This window comes from Dendrobates tinctorius, unplaced genomic scaffold (assembly GCF_039654945.1).
Source record: "Dendrobates tinctorius isolate UK_male_01 unplaced genomic scaffold, ASM3965494v1 ptg000065l, whole genome shotgun sequence".
Classification (NCBI taxonomy): Eukaryota; Metazoa; Chordata; class Amphibia; order Anura; family Dendrobatidae; genus Dendrobates; species Dendrobates tinctorius.
In genome coordinates, this window is record NW_027361733.1 from 4,498,512 (window position 1) to 4,515,772 (window position 17,261).

Here is a 17,261-nt window from a genome sequence, read left to right on the forward strand (position 1 = left end):
AAGGCAATGATGGGGAGAAGGGAGTGATGGGGTGAAGGCAATGATGGGGAGAAGGGAGTGATGGGGTGAAGGCAATGATGGGGAGAAGGGAGTGATGGGGTGAAGGCAATGATGGGGAGAAGGGGGTGATGGAGCACTTATTCAAAACCTATGGTGAGTTGAGTCACATTATAAATGTTATTTAATTATAAGTATGCACTGCTACACTACAACCGCGTCCATAGCCCCGCCCCCTTATGACCAAAGCCCCGCCCCTGCCACACCTCCATCCCCGCCCTGCCGGGCCATGGAAGAATGGTCTTGCTTGAAACCGGTCCCTGGTGCAAAAAAGGTTGGGGACCACTGCTTTACATGATGTCACTAAAAAAGGGTGACAGATTCCCTTTAAATAAAAAAGAACCTAAACATGTTTGGTGTCTATGAACTCGTAATGACCTGGAGAATCATAATGGCAGGTCAGTTTTAGCATATAGTGAACCTAGCAAAAATGCCACACACTTTTTTTTTTTGCAATTTCACTGCACTTGGATTTTTTTTTTCCAGTACACGGTATGTTAAAACCAATGGGGTTATTCAAAAGAACTTGTCCCACAAAAAAACAACCCCTCCCATGGCCATTTTGACATAAAAACAAAAAAGTTATGGCTCTGGGAAGAAGGGGAGCAAAAAACGAAACCGCAAAAACGAAAAAAGCTCCGGTCATGAAGAGGTTACATAAATAATAAATGCTGTCAGGGTATGTGCACACGCTGCGGATTCTGCTGCCTTGCACAGTACATTTCCTATGGAAATAAAAGAACGCTGTGCACATGCTGCAGACTTTTCCGCGTCGTTTTGCTGCGGGTTACAATCCGCAGCATGTCAATTCTTTGTGCGGATTCCGCTGCGGTTTCACACCTTATCATTATGAGGAGATAAAACGCAGGCTAATCTGCAGGGCTTTTGTCCTGCGGACTTTTCCACAAAATCCGCACAACCTAAAAACGACGTGTGCACAGAGCCTAAGGCTGTGTGCACACGCTGCGGATTTTGCTGCGGTTCCGCAGCGGTTTTGGCCGCTGCGGACCCGCAGCAGTTTTTGCTGCGGTGTACAGTACCATGATTCCCTATGGGAATCAAAAACCGCAGTGCAGACGGTGCAGAATTTTCCGCGCGGATTATCTGCGGTTTTCAATCCGCAGAAAGAATTGACATTGACAATTCTTTCTGCGGATTCCCCTGCGGTTTGCCATCTCCTCCATTGTGGAGATGAAAAACCGCAGGGCAAAACCGCAGAGCAATCCGCAGGTATTTTGACCTGCGGATTTTACAAAATCCGCGCGGATGAATCCGCACCTAATCCGCAGCGTGTGCACAGAGCCTAAAGATTACATTAACTCTTAGGATATTATCTCCTGCGGCTCTGCAGCTACCAGGGGTATGCTGGGAGTTGTGGTTCCCTCACAAGAGCGGTCCTCCCCTGACAATACTCTGTGCTGCTGGAAGCCCTGCGCCTTCCATTATGTGAGGACAAGTCCAAACAAGCGCACACAGCCTAATGTTGGCAGTAGGCACAGTTCAGACAAGCGTTTATTTTTTTATTTCCCACAGAGACGCGTTTTTACGGTGGGAACACCCTGATATTTTCTCACCACCATGTTTCTTCTCAGGAATCGGCTCCATTCACATTTCCCTGAGGAAATGACGGAAACTTCGATGGACACCGTTCTAGTCAATCGGGGTCCTTTTGGCGCCACTCCAATCACCATGGTGACAGTAATTTACCTGCACTACGACGCCATCATTGAGGATTACCTCACGTCTGTGTGACTGACCCCAGGCGCTCCGGTGTCTCCCGCCGCACGGTGCTATCCTCCTCCTACCCCTACACCGTGCGGCCGGATCTCCGACATCACAGGTATGAAGCGCCAGCTCTGGGCGGGGCTGCTAGGCAGTGGGCGGCGCCAGGGCGGGGTTCGGCGGGAGGGGGCGGAGCTCTAAGCCGCCGTCTGCGCTGACTGCGGATCAGTGGTGAAGCGGCAGCGGGTGCCGACACCTGCAGCCGGGTCTGGAGCCTCGGAGTGACCAGGGGAGCGGCAGCCGGAGCATGACAGGTACGTGAGGGCAGGCGGGGTGTCACCGGCAATGTCCCCCGTATGTGAAGCGCAACTGTCCTGAGAGCGAGCTGCACCGGCGGCCCCGGCACCTGCACGGCGCGTACACCGGGAGCCAGGCTCGGCGCACAGCCCTGTCATCTGTGAAAGGTATATAGATACGGGATCTGTATTTCTCAGCCGTGTCCGATGGAGACAACTGATCTGCTCAGGATGAAGCACATTTGTTACCCAAAATTGATCTGTAAAAGCTCCAGGTACAGAACTCGCTGCACCCACAGCTTCAGCTGCAGCACTGGGGGAGTCATCAAGATCCGCTGCTGGCAGCTCCTGTGTCATTGCCGCTAGATGTCCCAGATGAGCTCTGTGGGAGACGCCGCAGGCCCTGGTAACACGTTTAGGACAGGTAGCATGAGCAACATGTGGCCTGGTATCGTCATATGGAAAAGCGGCTTCTGAGACACTTTCCCGTTCCCTCATGGAGACCTCTTTGTGGCACATGTGGTGCGGGGAAAAAAAAGCGTATGGTACACGGACCATGTGAGTGCCGTCCGATTTTTACGCACTCATCTCCTAGAAAACCCGACATTTCATCAGCTGAGTATGGTGAGCCTACATAGAATGATAGAAAGATGTCAGTGACAAAATTAGTGCAGCGCGTGTAGTTTGATGATCAGGTATTTAGCTAATAATTCAATCACCCCTGCATTTTTAATAACCAGCTGTGGGCAGATGTTTATCCTGGGAAGGGGGATACAAAAAACATGGAGCTTCCCAGTCTATTAATATCATCCCACAGCTGTATACTTAGCATTGATTAAAATGAGTGAATCCACTCCCCCCCCCCCCCCCCCCAAAAAAAAGAAAACAAATATAATTATTAACCAGCAAAGACTAGGCAGGCAGGTCTCATTTGCTAATCCCTGGGCTTGATGTCAGCTACCAATGCAAAGCTGACATCAACCCCAATACTATTACCCCCCCTTGCCACCGCACCAGGGTAAGTGGGAAGAGTGGAGACTAAGCGTCGGAATTGGATTTCTGGGTCGACTGAGAGATGATTTTATTCTGGGAGGGGACGAATATCCATGGCCCCTTCCTAGCTTATTAATATTAGCCCACACCTGTCTGCCTTGCCTTTGCTGTTTATTAATTATTGGGGGCCACACATCATTTTTTTGGGGGGTCCCCCATTTTAATAACCAGGAAAGGCTAATTATACAGCTGTGAGCTGATATTAATAGCCTGGGAAGCGCCATGTTTATTATCCCCTTCCCAAGCTGTAAACATTAGCTCACAGCTGTCGGCTTACATTCAGCTGGTTAATAAAAATATGGGGGGACCCCACACCATTTTTTTTCTGTAAGTTATGACTTAAATACATTTACTGTAAGCTACACACGCAAAGCAATGATTATATATCTCACGCACATATTTCTACCTATCTAAATATCAATGCATTGAAGAATATTTTGCCAGAAAACTATAGATAAATGACATGGCTTTTACATAGAGTAATTCTCTAATGTTACAATCGCATTGCTTGTGGATGCTAGGTGAGAAGAATCACTTTGCACGTTCAGGAACAACATCGGACCGATTTTTATTAACACCGATGAGTATGAGCCCTTCTCCTCGTTATGTGATGTCTAATTTCAATTGCAGTTCAGAATGGATAAATATGCGCCATTATTCATATCTGACAAGACTAGGTGGGCAACGCCATGGAGAGGCCTTCACAGGGGAACATCACACTGTTCCTACTCCTGGGACTATGGTGTGGGGTGACACATTGTACAGTAGCAGGATTCCTCTATTCTTCATTCTAGGTGCACTAACAGGTCAGTGTATTACAATGATTTGTGGAACCAGTGCAATGGCCATTTCCCTAAAAGTGCCCCAGGAGCCGTTTTTAACATGACAATACCAGGATGCGTGTTCCTGTGAGCAGCCTGTGTGGCATAAACTTGCTACCATGTCTTGCATCATCTTCGGAATTGTCTCCCATCAAGCACATCTGGGATGTTATTGTTTGGCAATTGTAAAGGAGCTGCCAGCAGCGCATCTTGATGATTTGCCCAAGTGAATTTAGCACGACAGAACATTCCTCAGACAACCATTAATAACCTCACTGATTGAAGCAAATTCCGTGTGAAGATATCTGCATGTGGCTCGTACAGTGTGTGTGTGTGTGTGTATATATATATATATATATATATATATCTCTCTCGCATCCTGATCTCCTGTTTACACCTCACGCTCATGTATAGTGTTGATATATTCTATATAATTCCTACAAGGAGTGATATCTGTGCCCTGTATAAATTTCCTTTGTACATCATCCTGTCGTAGCTACGTCCCGGGCGATATACTGTACGTCTTATCCAGTGTACACCAGGTGCTATCCATCCTTTTCAACTGATGTCAAGTCGCAGATGATGACTCGGTCTCAAATATCTGGAAAACAAAGACTCTGCCCACAATGGGGATCATTTACAAAAAAGAACAAAACATAAAACATAAAATAAGCTTAAAAAAGGTGCAAATCAAAAAGTGTCTAAAAACCCCAAAAACTATAGAAAAAAGGTAAAAATGCAACAATGAGGGGAGACCATCGATGCTGTTTTCATCTTTTTGTATATGCACCTTATGTCTGTCCTGTCATGCAGACACCTGGTGATGTCTGTCCCGTTGCATGCTCACTGTCTGTCCTGCCGTATGTGCTCCTAGTAACATCCTCTGTGCACCACTGCGTCATGTATACGTTAGGTGGCGTCCTCTGTGAAGCCTTCCGTCAGTGAGATCCTCCATACACCTTCCTGTCATACATGCGGCAACATCATACCGTATATACTTTATACGACCGCCCTGTTCTATATACTCAGTTAATATAAAGGACATCAAATAGTTGCTAACTATTTGGCTGGTCCGAGCAGTCACAGACTGCTCGTGGCAGCAATTCTACGGCATCCGTTGACATCACGTCAACAGTACAGCAACTTCTGACGGGGTGTGACTGCCAATATCATGCTGATTAACATCTGGCTCCCCACTGCCTAACTGCGGGGAGCCGGCTGTCAGTCAGCATCATGTCGGCAGAGCAGCATTAGAGGAAGAACTGCCCTGTTGGTCTGCAGCAGGAGTAGCATCACTGGGTCAGCTGAGGTCAATGACTGTTCTGAGCCGGCGCCAGGCAGAACAGGCAGGTAGTTAACATCAACCTGCCTGTTAATTTTTAGGCCCACAGTAAAAAGAATAAATAAATAAAATAAAAATAGTCCTGGATAACCTTTTTAAGTAGTTTACACCATTTTGCTGATCTAAAACATCACACACATTTTTGCGCTAAAGTTCTGAGATTCAATCCCAGCCAGCGCCACAAACTTTTTGAAAAGTGGGCAGAACTGGGGTGGGGACTGCCCAAATCCATCATATTTTGCATATGTAGGTCCAGAAATGTACCCCAGTCACCAGCAGGAGTCTATTTTCTGCGGTACAGCATGGCAGCTCAGGATACGTCTCTATAAAGTTGGCGCATTTTACTCCCGGACGCTTTTCATCTAGACTGGCGAACAAATGGTGGATGTGTACGACTCCGAGCTGTTAGGCTGCGTGCACACGCTGCGGATTCCGCTGCGTTTCCGCAGCGGTTTTGGCCGCTGCGGACCCGCAGCAGTGTTATCTGCGGTGTACAGTACCATTCAAATGAATGGTATAAAAAAACCGCTGTGTAGACGTAGCGGAAAAATCCGCGCGGATTTGCTGCGGTTTTGAATCCGCAGAAAGAATTGACAATTCTTTCTGCGGAATCCGCTGCGGGTTCCTATCTCCACCATTGTGGAGATGGTGAATCCGCAGGGCCAATCCGCAGGCAAAACCACAGATAATCCGCAGGTCTTTTGACCTGAGGTTTATCTGCAGTTTTTGCAAAATCCGTGCGGATTAATCCGCAGCGGATTCCGCAGCGTGTGCACGTACCCTTATATATCCAGGGATAGTCTCTATATACTGTGTTTACAGTTCCAGTAAAGTCAATGGGGTTTATAGAACGCTCATGTCCTGTCTTTATTTTATTTTTTTTTTTACTCCGCGTAATATGATTTGCGGTGCGAGTTTCGAATCCGCAACATGTCAAGTTCTCTTTTTTTTTTTTAATACGAGATTTATGTGTTTATTTTCCCAGTAGACTTGCATTAAATGCGAAAAATTTGCAGGTAAAAAACACAAATAATCCATACATGACTGTAACAATTGAGTTTTGTCAAAGCCAAATATCAGGACATATAAAAAACAAAGCGGCTATAATTTAAAACATGACATACCAAAACGAGACAAAAACTGCAGTCAAAAACAAAATAAGAATGCAATGAAAAATCACAAGTAACATATCGTATTTTTCGGATTATAAGACTCTCCGGATTATAAGACGCACCCCAAATTTTGAGGAGAAAAATAGGAAAAAAAAAAAAAAAATTTTAATGGTGGTGCTTCTTATAATCCATGCGTCTTATTGCTTACTGGTAGGGGTGGCTGCGGTGAAGCGGAGATTTCTGCGCTGAGATCTCTTCTCCCGTGATATTGGTGCCGAGATCTCCATCTGCGAATGCACCGCTCCTGGCAGCCATTTTCCCGGAGTCCACCGCACAGAAAACCATGGAACTGCTGGGGCTTCATCCTGGGCTATTCTGCACATAATGTGAGTTTGACACCTTGTGCTTTATTCTGGGATATTTTGTATATAATGTCAGTTTGATACTGTGTGCTCCATCCTGGGACATTCTGTACATAATGTGGGTATGATTCTGTGTGCTGCATCCTGGGATATTCTGTCTAGAACGTGGATATGACACCGTCTGCCATTCGGGGATATTCCTTTTATAACGTGGGTATGACTCCGCGTGCTTTATTCTGGGCTATTCTGTACATATGTGGGTATGACACCGTGTACTTAGTCTGGGGATATTTTCTATATAACGAGGGTATTCACTGTGTGCCTCATTCGGGGATATTCTGCACATAAAGTGGGTATGACGCTGTGTGCTGCATCCGAGGATATTCTATATATAAAGTGGGTATGACGCTGTGTGCTGCATCCGAGGATATTCTATATATAATGTGGGTATAACACCATGAGCTTCATCTGGGGATATTCTATATATAATGTGGGTATGACACCATGAGCTTCATCTGGGGATATTCTATATATAATGTGGGTATGACGCCATGTGCTGCATCCGAGGATATTCTATATATAATGTGGGTATGACACCATGAGCTTCATCTGGGGATATTCTATATATAATGTGGGTATGACGCCATGTGCTGCATCCGAGGATATTCTATATATAATGTGGGTATGACACCATGAGCTTCATCTGGGGATATTCTATATATAATGTGGGTATGACACCATGACCTTCATCTGGGGCTATTCTATATATAATGCGGGTATGACGCCATGTGCTGTATCCGAGGATATTCTATATATAATGTGGGTATGACACCCTGTGCTGTATCTGGGGATATTCTACATACAGCACAGGGTGTCATACCCACATTATATGTAGAATATCCCCAGATACAGCACAGGGTGTCATACCCACATTATATCTGGGCATATTCTATATATAATGTGGGTATGACACCATGACCTTCATCTGGGGATATTCTATATATAATGTGGGTATGACACCATGAACTTCTTCTGGGGATATTCTATATATAATGTAGGTATGACACCATGAACTTCATCTGGGGATATTCTATATATAATGTGGGTATGACACCCTGTGCTGTATCTGAGGATATTCTACAGTATATATAATGTGGGTATGACACCCTGTGCTGTATCCGAGGATATTCTATATATAATGTGGGTATGACACCATGAACTTCATCTGGGGATATTCTATATATAATGTGGGTATGACACCCTGTGCTGTATCTGAGGATATTCTACAGTATATATAATGTGGGTATGACACCCTGTGCTGTATCCGAGGATATTCTATATATAATGTGGGTATGACACCATGAACTTCATCTGGGGATATTCTATATATAATGTAGGTATGACACCATGAACTTCATCTGGGGATATTCTATATATAATGTGGGTATGACACCCTGTGCTGTATCTGAGGATATTCTACAGTATATATAATGTGGGTATGACACCATGTGCTGTATCCGAGGATAATCTATATATAATGTGGGTATGACACCATGAACTTCATCTGGGGGTACTCTATATATAATGTGGGTATGACACCCTGTGCTGTATCTGAGGATATTCTATATATAATGTGAGTATGACACCATGAACTTCTTATGGGGATATTCTATATATAATGTAGGTATGACACCATGAACTTCATCTGGGGATATTCTATATATAATGTGGGTATGACACCCTGTGCTGTATCTGAGGATATTCTATATATAATGTGGGTATGACACCATGAACTACTTCTGGGGATATTCTATATATAATGTAGGTATGACACCATGAACTTCTTCTGGGGATATTCTATATATAATGTAGGTATGACATCATGAACTTCTTCTGGGGATATTCTATATATAATGTAGGTATGACACCATGAACTTCATCTGGGGATATTCTATATATATATAATGTGGGTATGACACCATGTGCTGCATCCGAGGATATTCTATATATATATAATGTGGGTATGACACCATGTGCTGTATCCGAGGATATTCTATATATAATGTGGGTATGACACCATGAACTTCATCTGGGGATATTCTATATATAATGTGGGTATGACACCCTGTGCTGTATCTGAGGATATTCTATATATAATGTGGGTATGACACCATGTGCTGTATCTGGGGATATTCTACAGTTGTGGCCAAAAGTATTGACACCCCTGCAATTCTGTCAGATAATACTCAGTTTCTTCCTGAAAATGATTGCAAACACAAATTCTTTGGTATTATTATCTTAATTTAATTTGTCTTAAGTGAAAAAACACAAAAGAGAATGAAGCAAAAAGCAAAACATTGATCATTTCACACAAAACTCCAAAAATGGGCCAGACAAAAGTATTGGCCCCCTCAGCCAAAATAACTGACCAACCGCTTCCGGTAACCATCAATGAGTTTCTTACAATGCTCTGCTGGAATTTTAGACCATTCTTCTTTGGCAAACTGCTCCAGGTCCCTGATATTTGAAGGGTGCCTTCTCCAAACTGCCATTTTTAGATCTCTCCACAGGTGTTCTATGGGATTCAGGTCTGGACTCATTGCTGGCCACCTTAGATGTCTCCAGTGCTTTCTCTCAAACCATTTTCTAGTGCCTTTTGAAGTGTGTTTTGGGTCATTGTCCTGCTGGAAGACCCATGATCTCTGAGGGAGACCCAGCTTTCTCACACTGGGCCCTACATTATGCTGCAAAATTTGTTGGTAGTCTTCAGACTTCATAATGCCATGCACACGGTCAAGCAGTCCAGTGCCAGAGGCAGCAAAGCAACCCCAAAACATCAGGGAACCTCCGCCATGTTTGACTGTAGGGACCGTGATCTATTCTTTGAATGCCTCTTTTTTCTCCTGTAAACTCTATGTTGATGCCTTTGCCCAAAAAGCTCTACTTTTGTCTCATCTGACCAGAGGACATTCTTCCAAAACGTTTTAGGCTTTTTCAGGTAAGTTTTGGCAAACTCCAGCCTGGCTTTTTTATGTCTCGGGGTAAGAAGTGGGGTCTTCCTGGGTTTCCTACCATACAGTCCCTTTTCATTCAGACGCTGATGGATAGTACGGGTTGACACTGTTGTACCTTCGGACTGCAGGGCAGCTTGAACTTGTTTGGATGTTAGTCGAGGTTCTTTATCCAACATCCGCACAATCTTGCGTTGAAATCTCTTGTCAATTTTTCTTTTCCGTCCACATCTAGGGAGGTTAGCCGCAGTGCCATGGGCTTTAAACTTCTTGATGACACTGCGCACGGTAGAAGGAACATTCAGGTCTTTGGAGATGGACTTGTAGCCTTGAGATTGCTCATGCTTCCCCACAATTTGGTTTCTCAAGTCCTCAGACAGTTCTTTGGTCTTCTTTCTTTTCTCTATGCTCAATGTGGTACACACAAGGACACAGGTCAGAGGTTGAGTCAACTTTAAATCCTTGTCAACTGGCTGCAAGTGTGATATCGTTATTGCCAACACCTGTTAGGTGCCACAGGTAAGTTACAGGTGCTGTTAATTACACAAATTAGAGAAGCATCACATGATTTTTCGAACAGTGCCAATACTTTTGTCCACCCTCTTTTTTTATGTTTGGTGTGGAATTATATCCAATTTGGCTTTAGGACAATTCTTTTTGTGTTTTTTCATTTAAGACAAATTAAATGAAGATAATACCAAAGAATTTGTGTTTGCAATCATTTTCAGGAAGAAACTGAGTATTATCTGACAGAATTGCAGGGGTGTCAATACTTTTGACCACAACTGTATATATAAGGTGGGTATGACACCATGAGCGTCATCTGGGGATATTCTATATATATAATGTGGGTATGACACTATGAACTTCATCTGGGGATATTCTATATATAATGTGGGTATGACACCCTGTGCTGTATCTGGGGATATTCTACATATAATGTGGGTATGACACCATGAGCTTCATCTGGGGATATTCTATATATAATGTGGGTATGACACCATGAACTTCATCTGGGGATATTCTATATATAATGTGGGTATGACACCATGTGCTGTATCCGAGGATATTCTATATATAATGTGGGTATGACACCATGAACTTCATCTGGGGATATTCTATATATAATGTGGGTATGACACCCTGTGCTGTATCTGAGGATATTCTACAGTATATATAATGTGGGTATGACACCCTGTGCTGTATCTGAGGATATTCTATATATAATGTGGGTATGACGCCATGTGCTGCATCCTAGCATTCACATGGTATGTCCATCCACCCAGCTCTCCTGCTCTCCTGCTGTCTGTCTATGAAGGACACACAGTGCGTCACCCAGCTTTGCACATAGACTTGCCTCTGCACCTAGCATTCACATGGTATGTCCATCCACCCAGCTCTCCTGCTCTCCTGCTGTCTGTCTATGAAGGACACACAGTGCGTCACCCAGCTTTGCACATAGACTTGCCTCTGCACCTAGCATTCACATGGTATGTCTTTCAGCTAACCCCAGCGTTATTTATGACCTTGTTTACTCTGGCTTGATCATATACATCTGGTCCACTCTTAATTGTCTGGCCAAGATGAGCAGAAACCACTCCTCTCTGCTTCACACCTGACTGCACTTAGTTGTACATATATTGCAGAGTACAAGTCTGCATAGACTTCAGTCTGCAGTGATTCCAATAATTGTGTGCTAGAAGTGTGAAGATTAATTTAAGAATTAAAACCAGAATTGAACCAGAAGGGAACTGAAGGTAACTGGACACAGTCACTGTAAACAATGTTTCTGTTTGTTTTCACTTTCACCCCAATAATCCTTCACTTTCTGCTAATTCCCCTAATCCCTACTCCTAGTAAGGAACTGTTCATCTCTTCTTCAATCCTCCCCATCCACCTCACCTCCGCCTCAAAACTGTTCCTTAACATACAATCCTCTGTCTCCAAACACAGACAGCCCCCTCATGCCCTCTCCTGCTCCCACCTGCTAACACTTTCTCTGCTCCTTCTCACTGCTGGTGATATCTCTCCAAATCCTGGTCCTCCTCACCACATTCCCACAGTCATTTCTACCTCCCATCCACGCTCTATCACAACCTTCCGTAACCTCTCCAACCTTATACCCATTCACCCAGCCCCCGCTTCCCCAGTCCCACTAACAGGAGCTCTGTGGAACGCTCGCTCTGTCTGCAACAAGCTTTCCTACATCCATGATCTTTTTGTTACTACCAAACTCTCCTTCCTCGCCATCACCGAAACCTGGCTCACCCCTTCTGACACAGCCTCTCCTGCTGCACTTTCGTATGGCGGCTTCCACCTTTCTCACACCCCCCGCCCCAGCAGCAAACATGGTGGAGGAGTTGGTTTTCTCCTGTCAGATACCTGCTCCTTCACCCCAATCCCACTGCCACCCTCTGTTACCCTCCCTTCCTTTGAGGTGCACTCTGTGCGCATCTACACCCCCTCCAACCTCCAACTGGCTGTCATCTACCGCCCCCCAGGGCCAGCCACCACCTTCTTTGACCACTTCACCACCTGGTTACTTCATTTCCTTTCCGCGGACATCCCTACTATCATCATGGGCGACTTCCAACATCCCCATTGACACTTCCCTCTCAGCTGCCACTAAACTTCTATCTCTCACTTCCTCCTTCGGCCTCACTCAATGGTCTTCTACAGCCACCCACAAAGATGGCCACACACTGGACCTCATCTTCACCCGCCTCTGCTCCCTATCTAACCTCTCTAACTCACCTCTTCCTCTCTCTGACCACAACCTGCTCACATTCTCTTCCCTCTTCACTCCATGTCTACAATCCCCACCCCACAAACTTTCACACCCTCGCAGGAATCTTAAACACCTTGACCTACACTCATTCTCCGAATCCCTCTTCCCTCTTACAGATATAAGTTCCTTACACAATGCGGATGACGCTGCCGCTCTATATAACACCACAATAGCTGTAGCTTTGGAATCCGCTGCCCCACTTACACATACCAAAACTCGCAAAATCAACAGACAGCCCTGGCACACCAGCCTGACCAAAGAGCTGAGGCGAGCTTCCAGGGCTGCTGAGCGCAGATGGAAAAGATCCCACTCCAACGAGCATTTCATCGCATTCAAACAGTCCCTCACTACTTTCAAGACCACACTCGCCACAGCTAAACAAACCTACTTCTCATCTCTCATATCCTCCCTGTCTCACAACCCTAAACAGTTATTCAACACCTTCAATTCTCTCCTCCGCCCCCCAGCACCTCCTCCCTCCCCACTCATCTCAGCTGAAGACTTTGCCTCATTTTTCAAGCAGAAAATTGATAACATCAGGGACAGTTTTGGTCAACAACCCCCAGAGCCCTTCCTCCCGACTTCCCAGCCCTCCACCTTCAAAACCAACTTCTCCACCATTACAGAAGATCGACTCTCCACTCTACTCTCAAGATCACATCTCACCACCTGTGCACTCGACCCGATCCCATCCCACTTCATCCCAAACCTCACCACAGTCTTCATCCCAACCCTAACCCATCTCTTCAACCTATCACTAACAACTGGTGTTTTCCCCTCAAGCTTTAAACATGCCTCCATCACACCTATCCTCAAAAAGCCCTCTCTTGACCCATCCTCTGTATCTAGCTATCGCCCTATATCACTTCTCCCATACGCCTCCAAGCTACTGGAACAACACGTCTACCTTGAACTGTCCTCCCATCTCTCTTCTTGCTCCCTCTTCGACCGCTTACAATCTGGCTTCCGGTCACACCACTCCACTGAAACTGCCCTTACTAAGGTCACCAATGACCTCTTAACTGCCAAGAGCAAGCGACACTACTCTGTCCTCCTCCTCCTGGACCTGTCGGCTGCCTTTGACACAGTGGACCATTCCCTATTATTACAGACCCTCTCATCCCTCGGCATCACAGACTTGGCCCTCTCCTGGATCTCATCATACCTAACAGACTGGACATTCAGCGTCTCCCACTCACACACCACCTCCTCACCTCGCCCCCTATTTGTCGGAGTCCCACAAGGTTCAGTCCTAGGGCCCCTGCTGTTCTCTATTTACACCTTTGGCCTGGGACAGCTCATAGAATCTCATGGCTTTCAGTATCATCTTTATGCTGATGACACACAGATCTACATCTCTGGACCAGATATCACCTCCCTACTAACCAGAATCCCTCAATGTCTGTCCACTATTTCATCCTTCTTCTCCACTAGATATCTGAAACTCAACATGGACAAAACAGAATTCATCATCTTTCCCCCATCTCACGTGACCCCCCCTACGAACCTATCAATTACAGTAAATGACTGCCCACTCTCCCCAGTCCCACAAGCTCGCTGCCTCGGAGTAATCCTTGATGCTGATCTCTCCTTCAAACCACATATCCAAACCCTTTCCACTTCCTGCCGACTTCAACTCAAAAATATTTCACGCATCCGTTCATTCCTCACCCAAGAATCTGCAAAAACCCTAGTCCATGCCCTCATCATCTCTCGCCTTGACTACTGCAACCTCATGCTCTGCGGCCTCCCCTCAAACACTCTCGCACCCCTCCAATCTATTCTAAACTCTGCTGCCCGACTAATCCACCTGTCCCCCCGCTATTCCCCAGCTTCTCCCCTCTGTCAATCCCTTCACTGGCTCCCAATTGCCCAGAGACTCCATTACAAAACCCTAACCATGACATACAAAGCCATCCACAACTTGTCTCCTCCATACATCTGTGACCTCGTCTCCCGGTACTTTCCTGCACGCAACCTCCGATCCTCACAAGATCTCCTTCTCTACTCCCCTCTTATCTCCTCTTCCCACAATCGCATACAAGATTTCTCTCGCGCATCACCCCTACTCTGGAACTCTCTACCACAACATATCAGACTCTCACCTACCATCGAAACCTTCAAAAAGAGCCTGAAGACCCACCTCTTCCGACAAGCCTATAACCTGCAGTAACCACCGATCGACCAAACCGCTGCACGACCAGCTCTACCCTCGCCTACTGTATTATCACCCATCCCTTGAAGATTGTGAGCCCTCGCGGGCAGGGTCCTCTCTCCTCCTGTACCAGTTATGACTTGTATTGTTTAAGATTATTGTACTTGTTTTTATGTATACCCCCCTCACATGTAAAGCGCCATGGAATAAATGGCGCTATAACAATAAATAATAATAATAATAATAATCCGAGGATATTCTATATATAATGTGGGTATGACACCATGACCTTCATCTGGGGCTATTCTATATATAATGCGGGTATGACGCCATGTGCTGTATCCAAGGATATTCTATATATAATGTGGGTATGACACCATGAACTTCATCTGGGGATATTCTACATATAATGTGGGTATGACACCCTGTGCTGTATCTGGGGATATTCTACATATAATGTGGGTATGACACCCTGTGCTGTATCTGGGGATATTCTATATATAATGTGGGTATGACACCATGACCTTCATCTGGGGATATTCTATATATAATGTGGGTATGACACCATGAACTTCTTCTGGGGATATTCTATATATAATGTAGGTATGACACCATGAACTTCATCTGGGGATATTCTATATATAATGTGGGTATGACGCCATGTGCTGCATCCGAGGATATTCTATATATATAATGTGGGTATGACACCATGTGCTGTATCCGAGGATATTCTATATATATATAATGTGGGTATGACACCATGTGCTGTATCCGAGGATATTCTATATATATATAATGTGGGTATGACACCATGTGCTGTATCCGAGGATATTCTATATAATGTGGGTATGACACCATGTGCTGTATCCGAGGATATTCTATATATAATGTGGGTATGACACCATGAACTTCATCTGGGGATATTCTATATATAATGTGGGTATGACACCCTGTGCTGTATCTGAGGATATTCTACAGTATATATAATGTGGGTATGACACCCTGTGCTGTATCTGAGGATATTCTATATATAATGTGGGTATGACACCCTGTGCTGTATCTGGGGATATTCTACAGTTGTGGCCAAAAGTATTGACACCCCTGCAATTCTGTCAGATAATACTCCGTTTCTTCCTGAAAATGATTGCAAACACAAATTCTTTGGTATTATTATCTTAATTTAATTTGTCTTAAGTGAAAAAACACAAAAGAGAATGAAGCAAAAAGCAAAACATTGATCATTTCACACAAAACTCCAAAAATGGGCCAGACAAAAGTATTAGCCCCCTCAGCCAAAATAACTGTGACCAACCGCTTCCGGTAACCATCAATGAGTTTCTTACAATGCTCTGCTGGAATTTTAGACCATTCTTCTTTGGCAAACTGCTCCAGGTCCCTGATATTTGAAGGGTGCCTTCTCCAAACTGCCATTTTTAGATCTCTCCACAGGTGTTCTATGGGATTCAGGTCTGGACTCATTGCTGGCCACCTTAGATGTCTCCAGTGCTTTCTCTCAAACCATTTTCTAGTGCCTTTTGAAGTGTGTTTTGGGTCATTGTCCTGCTGGGAGACCCAGCTTTCTCACACTGGGCCCTACATTATGCTGCAAAATTTGTTGGTAGTCTTCAGACTTCATAATGCCATGCACACGGTCAAGCAGTCCAGTGCCAGAGGCAGCAAAGCAACCCCAAAACATCAGGGAACCTCCGCCATGTTTGACTGTAGGGACCGTGATCTATTCTTTGAATGCCTCTTTTTTCTCCTGTAAACTCTATGTTGATGCCTTTGCCCAAAAAGCTCTACTTTTGTCTCGTCTGACCAGAGGACATTCTTCCAAAACGTTTTAGGCTTTTTCAGGTAAGTTTTGGCAAACTCCAGCCTGGCTTTTTTATGTCTCGGGGTAAGAAGTGGGGTCTTCCTGGGTTTCCTACCATACAGTCCCTTTTCATTCAGACGCTGATGGATAGTACGGGTTGACACTGTTGTACCTTCGGACTGCAGGGCAGCTTGAACTTGTTTGGATGTTAGTCGAGGTTCTTTATCCAACATCCGCACAATCTTGCGTTGAAATCTCTTGTCAATTTTTCTTTTCCGTCCACATCTAGGGAGGTTAGCCACAGTGCCATGGGCTTTAAACTTCTTGATGACACTGCGCACGGTAGAAGGAACATTCAGGTCTTTGGAGATGGACTTGTAGCCTTGAGATTGCTCATGCTTCCCCACAATTTGGTTTCTCAAGTCCTCAGACAGTTCTTTGGTCTTCTTTCTTTTCTCCATGCTCAATGTGGTACACACAAGGACACAGGTCAGAGGTTGAGTCAACTTTAAATCCTTGTCAACTGGCTGCAAGTGTGATATCGTTATTGCCAACACCTGTTAGGTGCCACAGGTAAGTTACAGGTGCTGTTAATTACACAAATTAGAGAAGCATCACATGATTTTTCGAACAGTGCCAATACTTTTGTCCACCCTCTTTTTTTATGTTTGGTGTGGAATTATATCCAATTTGGCTTTAGGACAATTCTTTTTGTGTTTTTTCATT

The 17,261-nt window shown here is 44.9% G+C and overlaps 1 protein-coding gene across 7 annotated transcripts in view; it reads left to right on the top strand.

Moving 5' to 3' along the window:
- The first annotated feature begins 1,949 nt into the window (after positions 1-1,949).
- Positions 1,950-17,261, top strand: part of SULF2 (sulfatase 2) — a 103,084-nt gene continuing 87,772 nt past the window's right edge. For 6 of the 7 annotated variants that reach the window (XM_073580539.1, XM_073580538.1, XM_073580537.1 and 3 more), the window contains exon 1: positions 1,950-2,093. The gene's annotated coding sequence lies outside the window, so the exon portion shown is untranslated. The remainder of the gene's footprint in view (positions 2,094-17,261) is intronic. The other variant, XM_073580540.1, reaches the window with a different exon arrangement.